The 14,431-nt window shown below is 37.9% G+C and overlaps 1 protein-coding gene across 5 annotated transcripts in view; it reads right to left on the bottom strand.

Annotated features, from left to right (window-relative positions):
• The window catches only part of AdipoR (adiponectin receptor), a 129,560-nt gene that overhangs the window by 57,763 nt on the left and 57,366 nt on the right, over positions 1–14,431 (bottom strand). For 2 of the 5 annotated variants that reach the window (XM_083133179.1, XM_083133184.1), the window contains exon 1: positions 8,307–8,418. The exons of 2 other annotated variants lie outside the window; for them this stretch is intronic. The gene's annotated coding sequence lies outside the window, so the exon portion shown is untranslated. Of the gene's footprint in view, positions 1–7,745; positions 7,869–8,306; positions 8,419–14,431 lie in introns of those variants that run through there. One more of the 5 variants, XM_083133182.1, reaches the window with a different exon arrangement.

Here is a 14,431-nt window from a genome sequence, read left to right as displayed (position 1 = left end):
TTATTTTAAAATTCATTTAGATAAGAGGTTCTGAATCGAACTATTTTCGTTCTATATTTTATCTAACTTTGCGTTTTTTTTATTGTTAGGTTACTCATAGTGATAGGAATAAGACTGACGTAATTATTAGTTCTCCTCTCAATGTATTCGATACCTGGTGGAAGCATATAGTGGTTCGGATACCACTTTAAACTGTAGGTCCAATCCCGATTAGCCTTAATGTGCATAAAGTTGACTTAAAACACCAAATCAACCAACCATTCCTCTCAATGTAGAAGAACGCAGCCTAGCAATGAAAACACCATGCTCATGGATGTTTCCAGAACTTTTAATCTGGTGTAGTGTCACTTTGTTTTTAAGGGGTGTAAGGTTAAATTTAGTGCAAAAATTAGGCTTTTCTGAACAATTCTAGGGAACTGAAAAAAAATGGAAAAGGGGGGGGGGGTCAATATGCCAGCCCCAAAATAAGCACAACGGGAAATAGCCTTCATCATGCTAGGCTTACACTGTTGGAAAGCTCACGCTCCGCCACTGTGAAGTACTTTTTGATGTCTGCAAATAAATGAAAAAACTTGAGTATGATGGCATAGGCTGAATGTATGAAAAGCGTTAACAAGTGTGTTACGTGTGTGCTGCTTTAGAAATTTAGCAAATTTTGACTTTGTCTGTGAAACATACAGGCTGATGATGCTAGCAACTTTTATTGGTGAAATGTGCAAATTATATGCATTCACAAATACACAAACCTTAATGCAATTAAAAACAATAATAATTTCCATATCAATCATTTTGTTATTTGCTTGGAGTAGGACCACTTTTCATGGAATGCCCCTGTTGCGATGTCTCGATTTGATATGCAGGTTTTCATTCTTGCAGGAATATCACATGCTAGAGAATGAGATGTACTCGGAAATTGGAACATGAAAAATTGGTTTGTAGTTGCTTACTATCAGATTAAAAATTATAGATACTACAGTTTGGACTCCATTAAAAATTAACCAGTAGACCTACATTAAAACGAGTACATCAAAATTTAGCTTACTCAACTCTATGTTAAACTATGATTTTTATTTTTTTTATTTTTTATATGCCTCCTCCTACTTCTTATCATCGTGAAAACAAGACAGGGCTGTTTTCTTTTAGTTTCGCAAACGATCACTATCTTTGAAATTCTGCAAATCAAAAATGGGTTGTCCGCCGTTATGAAATGCAGGCAGAAATGTTTTAAACACAAATATTAATTTTCAAGTTCTCAAAAAACAGTTTTTAGCATTTTTGGGAAAAAACATTATCTTAGCATTGGGTAGTCCTACAAATACAATATTGGTCTTGTTTTGAAGCTCTTTGCATCTGTTTTTAAAATGCATTATCATCGTCAACTCACATTGTGAAACCGATTTATACAGATTCTTATTCAGTGGACTAAAGCTGTACATGTAAAGTGGCAATATGGCACATAGCGATGTCCTTTGAACCACGGAAAACGGTGACCTGCTGCAAGTCAATGCTCTGATATTACAGTCCTTCTCTGCTAAATAATCCTCAACTTCAATTTTTGTTTAAAAGAGAGAATCTGTTTTGGCTCTAAATTTCAGCAATTTCCATCAGAGATGGTAACAAAATGGACAGGACATAAAATGCCACATGAAATGTACTGAAAACAATGTTTTCTATGATTTTCTTAGCTGAGTTATCAAATGTATCACAACTGTCTGCAAAGACCAAACATGCATGAAGCCATGAAACAAAATTGACCACAGTTTTATATAAAGTAATATAAAACAAATATTATTATTGGACCACTTGAGTTGAGTTGAGTTGGTGTTTTAAGTCCACTTTATGCACAGTAAGGCTAATCGGGACTGGACCTACAGTTTAAAGTGGGATCCGAACCACTTGTGCCTCCACCGGGTATTGAACCCGGGACCCCTTGATTACAAGGCGACGACGCTACCACTGCGCCATCTTGGAGGCCCTATTGGACCACTTGATAAGTGATAATGATCACATGTAATTATCTGAACCAGGATTTGAACCCGGGACTCCTGGAATTGCAATGTGCTGTGCTATCACCTCTGCCGCGAAGGTTGACTAAACCACCAAAGCTATCAAGCATTAGTATAGTATTGCAATGCGGAAACCTGGGAACTGATCACAGATCTATTAACTGTTACGCCAGCCAGCAAGAGTAGAATCAAACTGTTGGTAAAATTTTTCAGAACATAGTATTTTAGATAATTTAATCATTTGTCTTGTACTGTGGCTGTGCGGTCATGCTTTGGCCTCCGGCTATGGGATGTACGCAGGTTTGTCTCTCCTTGGGGAAACGTAACAGCTTTTCTCCTGAGATTTCGGCCTGTGTATGAGACTGGTGAACACTCACCTTCATAATTAAATTGGGGAGCTATCAATGAGTAGCGTAACCCGGTCATGAAAACCTACAACGATGACTGGGGGTTAGTCGTGCTGACCACATGTCACCCCGTAATTGGTTGAATGATCTCCCACCTCAGAGTAGGATCAGGTGGGATTGCAGCTGGCAGTCGGTAGGTAGGCCTGGGCCCTCAATGCTCTGTGTCATGGGTTATGTATACATTTAGTTTAATCATTTCAAGGTGTGAGACCTTGATTGTCAATTCTTAACTACGTATGTTAACAGAAAATATTAAATAGTTTTTGATTCAATGAACGAAAACAATACAAATTGAATGTTTCAATATATTACTATCAGGGGAAAAGGTATTTCATTTTTAAAATATATATATTTATAAACATATCATGAAAAAACCAATAAAACCAAGTTTTGCCAGGGTTTAATCTGAAAAACCCCCAAAAAAAACCACCCGGGTTGGTTTTTTTTCCGAAAAACCCAGGCAAAATGCCAACCCTGCTGTCTGGACTAATATTGGGACATGTGGTGGTATAAATTTACAATACCGGAAGTAGCTATTTCCAATTTGTTTGAAATTTGGCATACTCACTAATTTAGGCCTAATCACTAATCTAGTTAAAAATTGGTGGTCACGACAAAAATTGCAAATAACTGGCAAAAATTACTGCTCTGATTGTCCATATACTAACATGGTAACCATGTTTGATGATATGAACAAGTGACATGCGAAGGTTGCTCAAGTGTTATACAATAAGTTGGACCCATTGATTTGCATGTGAGAAAATGGTGTCTTGCGTAAAAAAGGAAAAATGTTTGGCCCACGAACCATTCACGGTAAGGTTAGGTTAGGCAAGGATAGTTAAAATTCAGGATAATCATGAACATAGTTTTTAAACGCTAATCATTGCAAAAAATATTTGTTTCCTTCATAAATCAAGGGTGTTTACTCCCTTCACGGACCCGCTTATTTCGGCGTATTTTGCAATTTCTAGACGTGACCGCCAAATTTTAACTGCAGATTCGTGATTAAGAGGCCAAAATTAGTGAGTATGCCGAATTTCAAACAAATTGGAGATACTTCCGGTATTGTAAATTCGCTCCCATGTGGTGGTCACCTTAGCCTTATGTGTTGATACAATGGAATTTCATGATAAAAATTAATGAAAACACTGAAGGATACAAAGGATTTCACTTACGCAGCCCATATTTCATGGTCAAATAACTCTGTTATTTGTGATTTTCACATCTCGAAACACATTTTGTGTTAGGGTGAATTGGGGTAAGTGTGATCTCCAGTTACAAACTGAAGCTGCAGCTTGTTCTAAGTATTTGGAACTCATGATTAAAGAAAACTGATGATCATGCACATTTTGAATGATTCTGGATGCGTGTTCATTGCTGCAAGCATACAGGAGGGGCATGTGAAAATGCCACTACAAAATATTTCAAACTGAAATTTCTCATATGCGTAAAAAAATTACTCTGTCTCACAGGAAAATCAAAGGATTGTGAAAAAGGCAATGCTGGGTAAATGGTAGGACCTACAAGTTACTTTCATTTCCTTCTGTGCTCACATAAGAGGTTCCTGTTAGTCATGATCACACTCGCCTGCAAATTCACTGTGTTTGGGAAAGTGTGATCAAGTTACCAGGAAAAGTGTGATCAGTGCTGTTGAATTTTGAAATTGCTACTTCTTGCTCTTTTCAGTGTGAATAATGCCACGTAACTACATCAGAAAAACAAACAGGGGTGAGGGAGGAAGATACAATGCAGAAGAGTTAGGCAATGCCCTGAACAAACTTGAAAAAGTGTTCGTGATGTTTCTAAGCATTTTAAAATCCCATATTCAACTCTTGTGCTACAGTGTAGAGGATGTATGGGGAGACAAAAAGTGTTACCTGCTTTAAAGTCAACTGATGGAGGAGGCAGACACACTGAGATTCCTGATAGAGAAGAGGAGGAGGTAGCTTCACATTTACGTTCCCTGACAAAGTGGGGCTTTGGTTTGAGCGTTCAAGAGTGTATTAACTTAGTGGAACAGTACATGACTGCAAATCAGTTGCAAACCAGATTCAAAAATGGGCGACCCAGTCATGAATCGTTTCATGGGTTTACACAGAGGCATAAACTGACCCTCAGAAAACCAGAAATCACAGAGCACACATGCTTGGAGGTTCAGAAGGACCCCTTCATAGTGTATGGGTTTTTTGATCTTCTGGAATGTCTGATAACATAACTGCAGCTGCAAAACAAGCCTGAAAATGTGTTCAACCCGGATGAATCATCATTCATCCATGATGTAAGCACTGGAAAGGTTATAGGTAACATAGGGTTGCCTGCTAAATGACTGACCCAATGAACAGGAAGAGAAGCAATAACTGTTCTCGCTTGTGTTAATGCTGCTGGTGACATTTTACCACACCTCATAATATTCACTGTGATTCAATCCCTTTGGAAAAATACAATTTAGTCAAGAGACTGCAGCCTGTCGAAACTGGAAACTGTTCTTTGGGCACCGCAGCATCTTCAAAGTCTATACTGGTGAATGCACAAACTTCACCACTGAAGCGCACATCATTTAAAAATACAGTTTTATTTTGGTAAACGTTTCTCAGGAGAAAATTTTGGCTAACAGACAAGTCCATGTATAACACATTTCCACTATAGGTTATAACAATCCTATAAGGAGAAAATAGCCTTGATCACACTTACCCCACTTCATTGGGGAAGTGTGACCATGGTAGTCGTAAATTATTTCATTTTTTTTACCGGAAACTGAGTATGGGGAAGTTATTGAAATTCACTCAGTAAGTAACTATTATGTAGAAGAATAAATTGGACCAAGAAAGATCTTGGTCCTAATGAGGCTGCCCAAGTTATGAAAGACTAAAGTGTAATTATCACAAAACGTGATCACACTTACCCCAATTCACCCTACATAAAATATCAATTTTTTCAATCAAAAAAAATTAATAAATTTTCAGGTTGTGGGGTACACCTGGTCATGGGCTTCTCATTATGCAGCTACTGTTTAAGTTATAACTACATTTATTTATAGTTTGGCTTTCCATTATATTACATACCATTAGGGTAACAATGTAGTATGGGAATGACACCTCTCACTCGTTTATTTCGTCATTTTAAACATTCATACTTACGTATTCTGCATTGCGAAAGATTCTTCAAGGTTGCATTTTGCATTTTTCACATTAACAGTAATTATTGTTCTTCCCTTTTTCGCTAGCATAACACACAACATGGCGTGCTCAGCTTGAGTCGCGTTGTGCATCATCAGTGGGTATGCAGTGTTTCCAACCTTCTTCACCAAAAAATACCTACTTTCGTGTTCGTCACGTGTGCAAATTGTACATTATGCACGGATTTTTTTTTTCATTTTAACCATGCTTGCCTAACCTAACCCAACCTTACTGTTAATGGTTCGTGGGGCTCATTTCTGGTAAGGTAAGGTTAGGTTAGGCAAGGATAGTTAAATGCACCAAAACAACGAAAACAATGGTGTGGTTGGAAACACTGACAGGGAGTTAAGTCATCAAATGTACGCAACTTCCGGTACACGTAGAGGAAGCAAATAAAAGCAACGTCTATTGTGCGTCGGAGAGATATTTCGGTACTAGTTTACTATCCTTTGGACACGTTTATTTATTTTTACAGAAGAAACTACTTACTGTAATAAGTTCCTGTAGCATTGTCGAACATCGGGAAGGTGTTTTGTGTGATGTGGGAATGTTTCATAGCTGAAATTCATGTTGTTCGTTGAAAATTAATTCTCTGACGGAGAATAGCGTTTGGCGCGTACACCATCACGTGTCGTCTTCTTCTTCCTCATGCATCACTCGTCGTGATTGTGTTCATGTTCATTGGGTATCCAGTGCTTCGAACTGTCTGTGTTTGCAACGAGAGTTAGAAGAATGGCATGTCGCTAGCCCCACGAACCATTGGCACGTGGTTAGGTTAGTTCGGTTAGGTTAGGCAAACATAGTTAAAATTTGGTGTCGTGTTAGTATCAGGATCTAGAAATTGGAAATAATTGCGAACTATTGATGCTAGCCCCACGAACAATTGGCATTAGCCCAACGAACCATTGGTGCTAGCCCCACGAACCATTGGTGCTAGCCCCATGAACCATTGAAGCTAGCCCCATGAACCATTGATGCAAGCCCCACGAACCATTGGCACGTGGTTAGGTTAGTTCAGTTAGGTTAGGAAACATTGTTAAAATTTGGTGTCCTGTTAATATCAGGATCTAGAAATTGGAAATAATTGCGAACCATTGATGCTAGCCCCACGAACCATTGACGCTAGCAACATGAACCATTGGCACATGGTTAGGTTAGTTCAGTTAGGTAAGGAAACATAGTTAAAATTTGGTGTCGTGGTAGTATCAGGAATATATATATTTGGTTGTGAAACAAAAAAATTCGCGAAAATCGACTGTTTCCATTCCGAAAACTAATGCCTTATTTTCGCTTATTTTGCAATTTCTAGATATTTCCCACTTATTCCAGGACGGATAGCCCCAAAAACGATTCACGGATAGCACCACGAAAGATTACAATTTTCTTCGTAAAAGAACGCGAAAAAAAAAATGAAAAAGAAATAGATCTGATGTACTTTGTTCACGGGCATTTCTTGGGTTCAGAAGGTTGAAACACTGCATAACAATAGAAAATCGAGGAAAGACAAGCCCGACGCGTCATTATGTAGGAAGGTGTACGCACCATATTGCGTGTGAGGCAAGCGGAAAGGCTAGGAGAAAGAAATACTGGTAATGTGAAAAATTGCTATTACTTTCATCAAAACAACGTTGATACACCTGCAGGAATGTTCCACGAAGCAGATACGTAAGTACGAATGTCAAAAATTGACGAAACGAAAAAATTAGAGGTATCCGAAGGATAGTAAATTTTTACCTTTCCGTAAGTAGTTTCTTGTGTAAAAATGAAGAAATATGTTGTGCCCATACTATATTGTAAATTCTTACCTATTGTTAACAAAAACTGAAGTGTTGTCCTTGAGGTGTAGCTTACAAAAGCAAATAAAGAGATCTATCACAATACTTAGGCAATTGTATCTAAAATAATTTGACAGACATCCAGAAAACCGAAATGACAAGTGTTTCTATCTCTGAACCTTCTCCCCTTACATTAAAATGAAAATAACAATATAAGAAATAAAAGACTGGGTATGTCATTGTAGGGGGTCTCAGCTCAGAAAAGAAATACACCATCACTTTGAAAACTAAAAACTGTACAAATCCCTTGAAAATTTCTCAAACAGCACCTCTCATCATTACAATAGTTCCGAAGGCGTATCTAAATGATAATTAACTAACCATAAATACAGTAGAGAACTGTTACACCGAATAGAATAATGGACGGACAACAAACTTTGCAATCATCCTGGTATTACAATGAACGACTTAGCAAAGTCACAAAAATAGTTTCTTTCCTAGGGAAATTATGAACAAGTTCACGGAAATAATTCAAAATAAGTCGTTGTACATGTCAATGCATGGCACCAGTTTAATTGTGGACAATTAACTCATTCATGTTATATGACGGATGTCGTCACATACAAACACAGAACCGCCATCTTGTCACAACAAATATACCCGTCCGTGCTAAACCTGTCCTTACTACTTTCGGAATGTCCACGTATGAAATTCACATAATATATTCTAAGGAAGCCTAATTACGATTACAGATGTTTACAGATGAAACACTATGGTTCTCACTTACATTTTCATCTTTGTCTTCACAATAGCCTGCAATTGCGCCGTTTACGAACGATAACACATTTGACAATTGCAGACATATATTTTGACAATAAATGAATGCATAACACTAAGTGTCATTTACATTATTTAAGTAAAAGAATGTCATTAATATATTACCTTTTCACTGCTGTTATCGCATTCCCCTTTTTATTATCATTTTCACTTGGAAGTCCGTCTATCTAATTTTTCACCACTTCTGTTTACAATGTTGCCAGGTTAAGAGCTCAAAATTCTCACTTCATATCCTTTGGAAGAAGCCAAGGTGGGTGCTAACGCTGTTACTAAAACCGTTACTGTTTTTAAATAAAACTATCCGTTACTGTTTTTAAATAAAACTATCTTTCAACTCTTCGTTGTGGCACAAATGAAAAAGCAAATAATAGCAACTTCGCTGGACACATGGACGTCCGGGAGGTGGGGCACGAGATGATACACGGCCCCCTTGGAGAATGAATGTCCTACCGAAAAAAGTATATATTCCACACATAATTTTATTTCTATTTAGTCACAGTAATTTATGTTAATTATTATAATGGCGTTGAAGGAAGATGATAATTTCAGCCCGAAAGATACAGCAAACGGCAAAAGAAATAGTAGGCAAATTGTGCACCACCATTTTCATTCAGTCTGTTTTTCACAATGTGATGATCATGAATTGAAGTAAAAACGTCAATAAGAGAACAACATCTGCTTTGCATAAACAGAAATTCAATCCTTAGAACAATAAAGCTTGAAGTATGGTCTTGATGGAAGTGACGTCACCTAGTACAGTGGGATCCATTAGTATTACTGTGCAAATTGTCCATCGCCATGTTCGTTGACTTTACTTGACCCAATAAGAGCTTCAAGAATTAAAAGAAAACTCAAAACAAGATGTTGACAACTTCTGCACCAGCATACATAAAAATCCATCCCTTAAAAACACATAGGATGTAAGAGAAAATTAATGAAAATAGTCATGGACAATTTGCACGGTAAATCTTATGGATCCCACTGTACCAGTGACAAGGTCAGAAGGGTGCAGGGGGTGCGGGCCCCCTTGTAAGATACTTCGCCCCCCCGGTCCGCCCTCCAACTGAAGTTAATTAAATATCGAATAATAAGATAGTTCATTTCTAAGAGTATGACGAATTTCACCTTTTCTAAATTGTGTATTCTGCATATCACTTTTCCTGCTTATACCAACTTGACTTACAAATATTAATTTGTTTTACAGTCCCTATCAAAAGTTTAAGACCACCAATTCTTTTCATATAAATAAATCCTGACCGAAAGTTTTTGGTACACATATGGAGTGAAATTGTATGGAAGTGCATATATTGCCGAAAAAAATATTGGTATACGTCTTGTACTTCTTGAGATACGAAAGTGGAAAATCAAATTTCTTAACTGAAAAATCCAGCATTTTGAAGTACAGATGAATGTGTATATACACGTAACCGATGTCGTTATGACAGTACTGAAACTTTTCCAGTACTATAGAACATGAACGAAGGATTTAGCGCAAAAAAAATCCCCAAAAAAAGTCTCGTTTTATTTTTTTTTTTCTAAAATTTGCAAAATAAAAAAAATGCATCGAGAATTGAGAAGTCTTTAGATAACAATATCTTCCTCAGCCACTACGCTGGAGTGAACAAATTTTATCAATCATTAGTTGAAATGTGTCAATAGATGGCGCAAAAAGACATATCTCGAGTAGCAGCATTGTGCAAGTCCAAACCTGTTTTCGTTACGCTTGATAATAAACAGGCTGTTTGAATCGCGAGCTACGTGATAATGGGGAAAAATCTGTGCCCGTGGCCGTGAAATGGCAAATAATTGGAATGTACAGATGCAACAGGTCTCATAGAGAAATTGCAGTCGCACTGAATTTAAGTAAAACCTGCGTTGCGAACACAATAAACAAATTCAAGCAGCAAGGTACAGAGGTTGATAAACCACGATGCGGCCGCCCCAGGGTAACGTCTGTACGCGACGACCGGATTATCGCGAGATTTGCCACACGTCAGCAGCAACAATGGCTTGGAGCGAGGGAAATCCCATTGTTACCTTGGCCAGCACGAAGTCCGGACCTAAATCCTATAGAAAACCTATGGGATACCATTGGTCTTCGTGTAGCCAGACGCCAGCCAAGGAATGTCCAGAACTTCGTGAACAGATCTCCGAAGTATGGAATGAGATTACGCCCCAAGAATGCCAGAAATTGGTCCGCAGCATGAGAAAACGTGTGCAAATGTGCTTGAAACTTAAAGGTGGACCTATTGACTATTAAAATTTTACACTTCATTCATCTAATTCAGGAGAAATGTTTGTTTCCAAGTATATTTTCAAAGTTCAGATTTAATGCTTTTACAAATTGTACCTTTAGTTGCATCTATTAGTTATAAGTGCATTAATATGCCCTTACACTTTCTTGACCTTGATGTACCTTTCAATATCATCACATAATAATTCCAATTTTGTATTAAAGTGTTTATTTCATGAAAAGCACTCGCATATGTACTTTTTCTGTTTGTCTGAAAAATACATGACAAGGTGGTCTTAAACTTTTGGTAGGAACTGTAGTATATATACTATGTGTGTGTGACTTTCGTTCAAGATTCGAGCGCCGACCTGGGCATAGGTGATTTCTCATTCATTTATTTCCTGTAATCGTCGCAATTAACCTAAGTTTTATCCAGTTTTAAGATCTGGAAAAAAGCGTTGACTGTGGATGGTTTTAAAATATCATGAACATTCTGAGGACAAAACATCGTCTGTAGTACGGGCGAATTATTATAATCATGGGTTCTTAGTAAAATACATTCAAAGGTGATTTAAGATTTGGTTAGTTGGTTGATTTCGTGTTTTTAGTCCACTTTATGCACAGTAAAGCTAGTCGGGACTGGACGTACAGTTTAAAGTGCCTCCACCGGGTATCGATTCCGGGACCAAAAGTGATCGAAGAAATCAGACACTATGTCAGTTGTTGTGCATGCATCGCGGTTTCTTACTATTCAGGGACTTGATTTTCGAGATGATGAGTCTGATGCAAACCTGAAGAAAGGGAATTTCTTTGATACTCTTGAAGTTAATTTCAAAATAAGGGTATATTATTCGGAAATGTATTGAACTTAAACATTAAAATGCAAATTATACTCAAAATTCGATTCTAAACAAATTAATCTGCGTAATGTCCACACTTATTCTCAGCAAAATAAGCCAGGAAGTGGAAGAGGCGAAAGCATTCGCACTGATGTCAGATGAAACAAAATACGTTATGAGCAAGGGCAGATATTTGTATCGCGGGCAGGTGAAAGAACGCTTTTTAGGATTTGCCAATCCTGAATCATTAGATGCAGGTTCTTTCTTTGTATCATATCACAATCGAGGAACGTCTTCCCAAGAATTTCATAAGTGCCTGTAATTGTGTAGCACAAGCATACGTTGGAGTGGTAGGGTGAGAGATGCACCAGGGTAAGAATATTTCTTGAATTATGAGATAACTGTAACCTTTTGGAACGAAAGTACTACACTTAATGGATTCCTTCGAAATCCTAGGAAAGTATAAATTGGCATTTCACAAGGTTCACACTCTAGTTGTATTCTCTGTAACAATTCCAGTTTCCAATGCAGCGTGTGGAAGAACCTTTTCGTCTTTGAAACCTTTGAAAAGCCTTGCTCGAAACAGAATGCTGGATGCCAACTGCCTCATTGGCTGTCCTTGCTATTGAGAAGAAATATCAAGTCCTGGACGTACCGAAGGTGGGCAGTGTGTTCTCCAAAGCACATAAGCAGAATTCTCCTACAGGACAATTGCACTTCACTAAGTGACTTTCGTTGTTTCTAATACTTAAAATTAATTTCTTCTAACGTCATTTTTATTTTGCAAGAAAAATAAACTCTTCGAAACATTTTTTTCGTCATTTATATTATTATCTTATAATTTGAATATTTATATCAGTAGTTTCATCTCAAGAAAGACGATGAATTATAAAATTATAAATATCTTCTAATACTGAATAGAAGCAACGCAACTTGCGGCAGTTCCCACGAATAAGAAAGAATTAATACCTTTATTAAAGCGAATCATATGGAGATAAACTCGTAATCCAGAAGTAAATTTGGGCAGTAAATGTCCGCTCCAAATAAAGGACAAGCACAAAACACCGTACATGAATATAATAACAATAATTATTATTATTATAAGTATTATATATATATATATATATAGTGCTTTCGAGTGCTTTAATGTGACTGCCCCCAACAATATTTTATCGTCCCCCTTCCGCCACCTCCCAGTCACTTTTCCCTGGCGCCGTCACTGCCTATAGTACGTACAGTGGGATCCATGAGTATTACCGTGCAAATTGTCCATGACTATTTTCATTAACTTTTCTCTTGCATCCTATATGTTTTTAAGCGATGGATTTTTAAGTATGCTGGTGCAGAAGCTGTCAACAGCATGTTTTAAATTTTCTTTTAATTCTTGAAGCTCTTATTGAGTCAAATAAAGTGCACGAACATGGTGATGGACAATTTGCACTGTAATACTCATGGATCCCACTGTACTACAGTTCGAAAGCGCCAAGTACAGAAGTACAGAAGTGCACAGCTCGGGGCACAGATCGTTGCTGACTAGAGCACGTGATATCCGCACTCGTTGTTCATTTGTTTAAAATCACGGAGGTAGAAAGCCAGCAACACACGTTAAATATACGTTATGGGCCAGCAAGTTGTTGGTTAAAGTTCTAATGTGTAGAAATATATGCCAAACAAAACAAGTCTTCTTCTGTACCAGGCCAGGATTCGAACCTGGGACCCTTAACGTCGTAGCGCGATGTGCTAACCACTCCGCCACAAGGATGAGGAATCATATGATGAAATTGATGAAGAGACAGTTACAAAGAACATCGGACCCTGTGGCCGAGTGGTTAGCACATCGCGCAGCGACGCCAAGGGTCCCGGGTGCGAATCCCGCTTGGGCTTGGTTGTATGTGAATGTCCATTCATCAGTTTCATAATTTCATCAATCATCCCCATCTTCGCAAATTAGCCAAGAGGCACAAAACGCGAAGTAAAATAAACTAAATCAATCAATCCACGCAGTGCACCCAATAGTCAACCTCACTTCCACGTAGTACACCCTGGACTGTAGACTAACGAGGCTCTGGCGACTGGCCCCATGGCCAGTATAATTCTGTGTAGTCCTGTGTTTTGTCCTTATTTGTGCTGAGCGCCCTTTTTAGCCTCAGCTTTTAACCAAGGTAAGGAAATTTTAGTTTTCAGATACGCTTTTATTTTTGTTATGATAAGGGGCTGGACCCCGTATAGTGTGATGGGTGCAAAATAGGCTCAGTGCTGACGCACCCAAAAAAATTTAATTCAAAATTCAAAAAATTCAAACCCGGGACCCATGAATAAAATAAGTAAATTAATAATAGTGAACATTATTGTTATTATTGCATGAACAGGTATTATGTAGGACAGAAATGTAGCACCTCGTTGTCTTACCAAAGAAATTAATGTTATTTTTTAATGATAATTTATTGAATACCAAAAATATTGTTATGTCCAGCTGATGAAAAGTAAAGCCCCTGATCATAATTTTTATGCGTTAGTAGTGGTACGTATAAATCTTAGCAGGGTCAACGCTAACCTTTATAACCTAATCCTCACCGAGCTGTAGAAGGGGCGACCCTTTTGAACACACCCAAATGTCATAGCAGTCATCCTCATCTTCCCAATTAGCCAAAGGTGGCAGAAGAGCGAAGTAAAATAAACTAAATCAATCAATCAATCTAATCCGTATCTTTATGTAAGTTCTGAGAAGGAGGTCCCCAATAAGGTAGTGGTGACGCCGTCGCGTAATCAAATGGTCCCGCAGTCCCGGGTTCGATATTCGCTGGAGGCATATCCAGTTCGGATCCCACTTTAAACTGTGGGTCCAGTCCCGATTAGCCTAGCCGTGCATAAAATGAACATATAACTCAAACTCAATAATAAGTTCTGCGAAAATAAACTTCGTTTTCTCAACAGTAAACAAGTATTTTGCTTATTTCATTTTGGTCTAAGCCAGTCTTTGGGAGAGGGCGGACACTCCTCTAAATATGCCATTTTAAGTGACGGAGCATCTTAGGATTTTTCATGTTGACGTAACAGACATTTTCCATTAAAAAGAATCTTGGAACCGAATAAATAAGATAAAGGGAAGATTAATATGCAAAATGGGGATAACAACATTTTTCACTTCGTGCATTGAA

The sequence above is a fragment of the Lepisma saccharinum genome, chromosome 12 (assembly GCF_977018435.1).
Source record: "Lepisma saccharinum chromosome 12, izLepSacc3.1, whole genome shotgun sequence".
Lineage (NCBI taxonomy): Eukaryota > Metazoa > Arthropoda > Insecta > Zygentoma > Lepismatidae > Lepisma > Lepisma saccharinum.
Note: the sequence above shows the minus strand (reverse complement) of the source record. Positions and strands in the feature narration are given on the sequence as shown.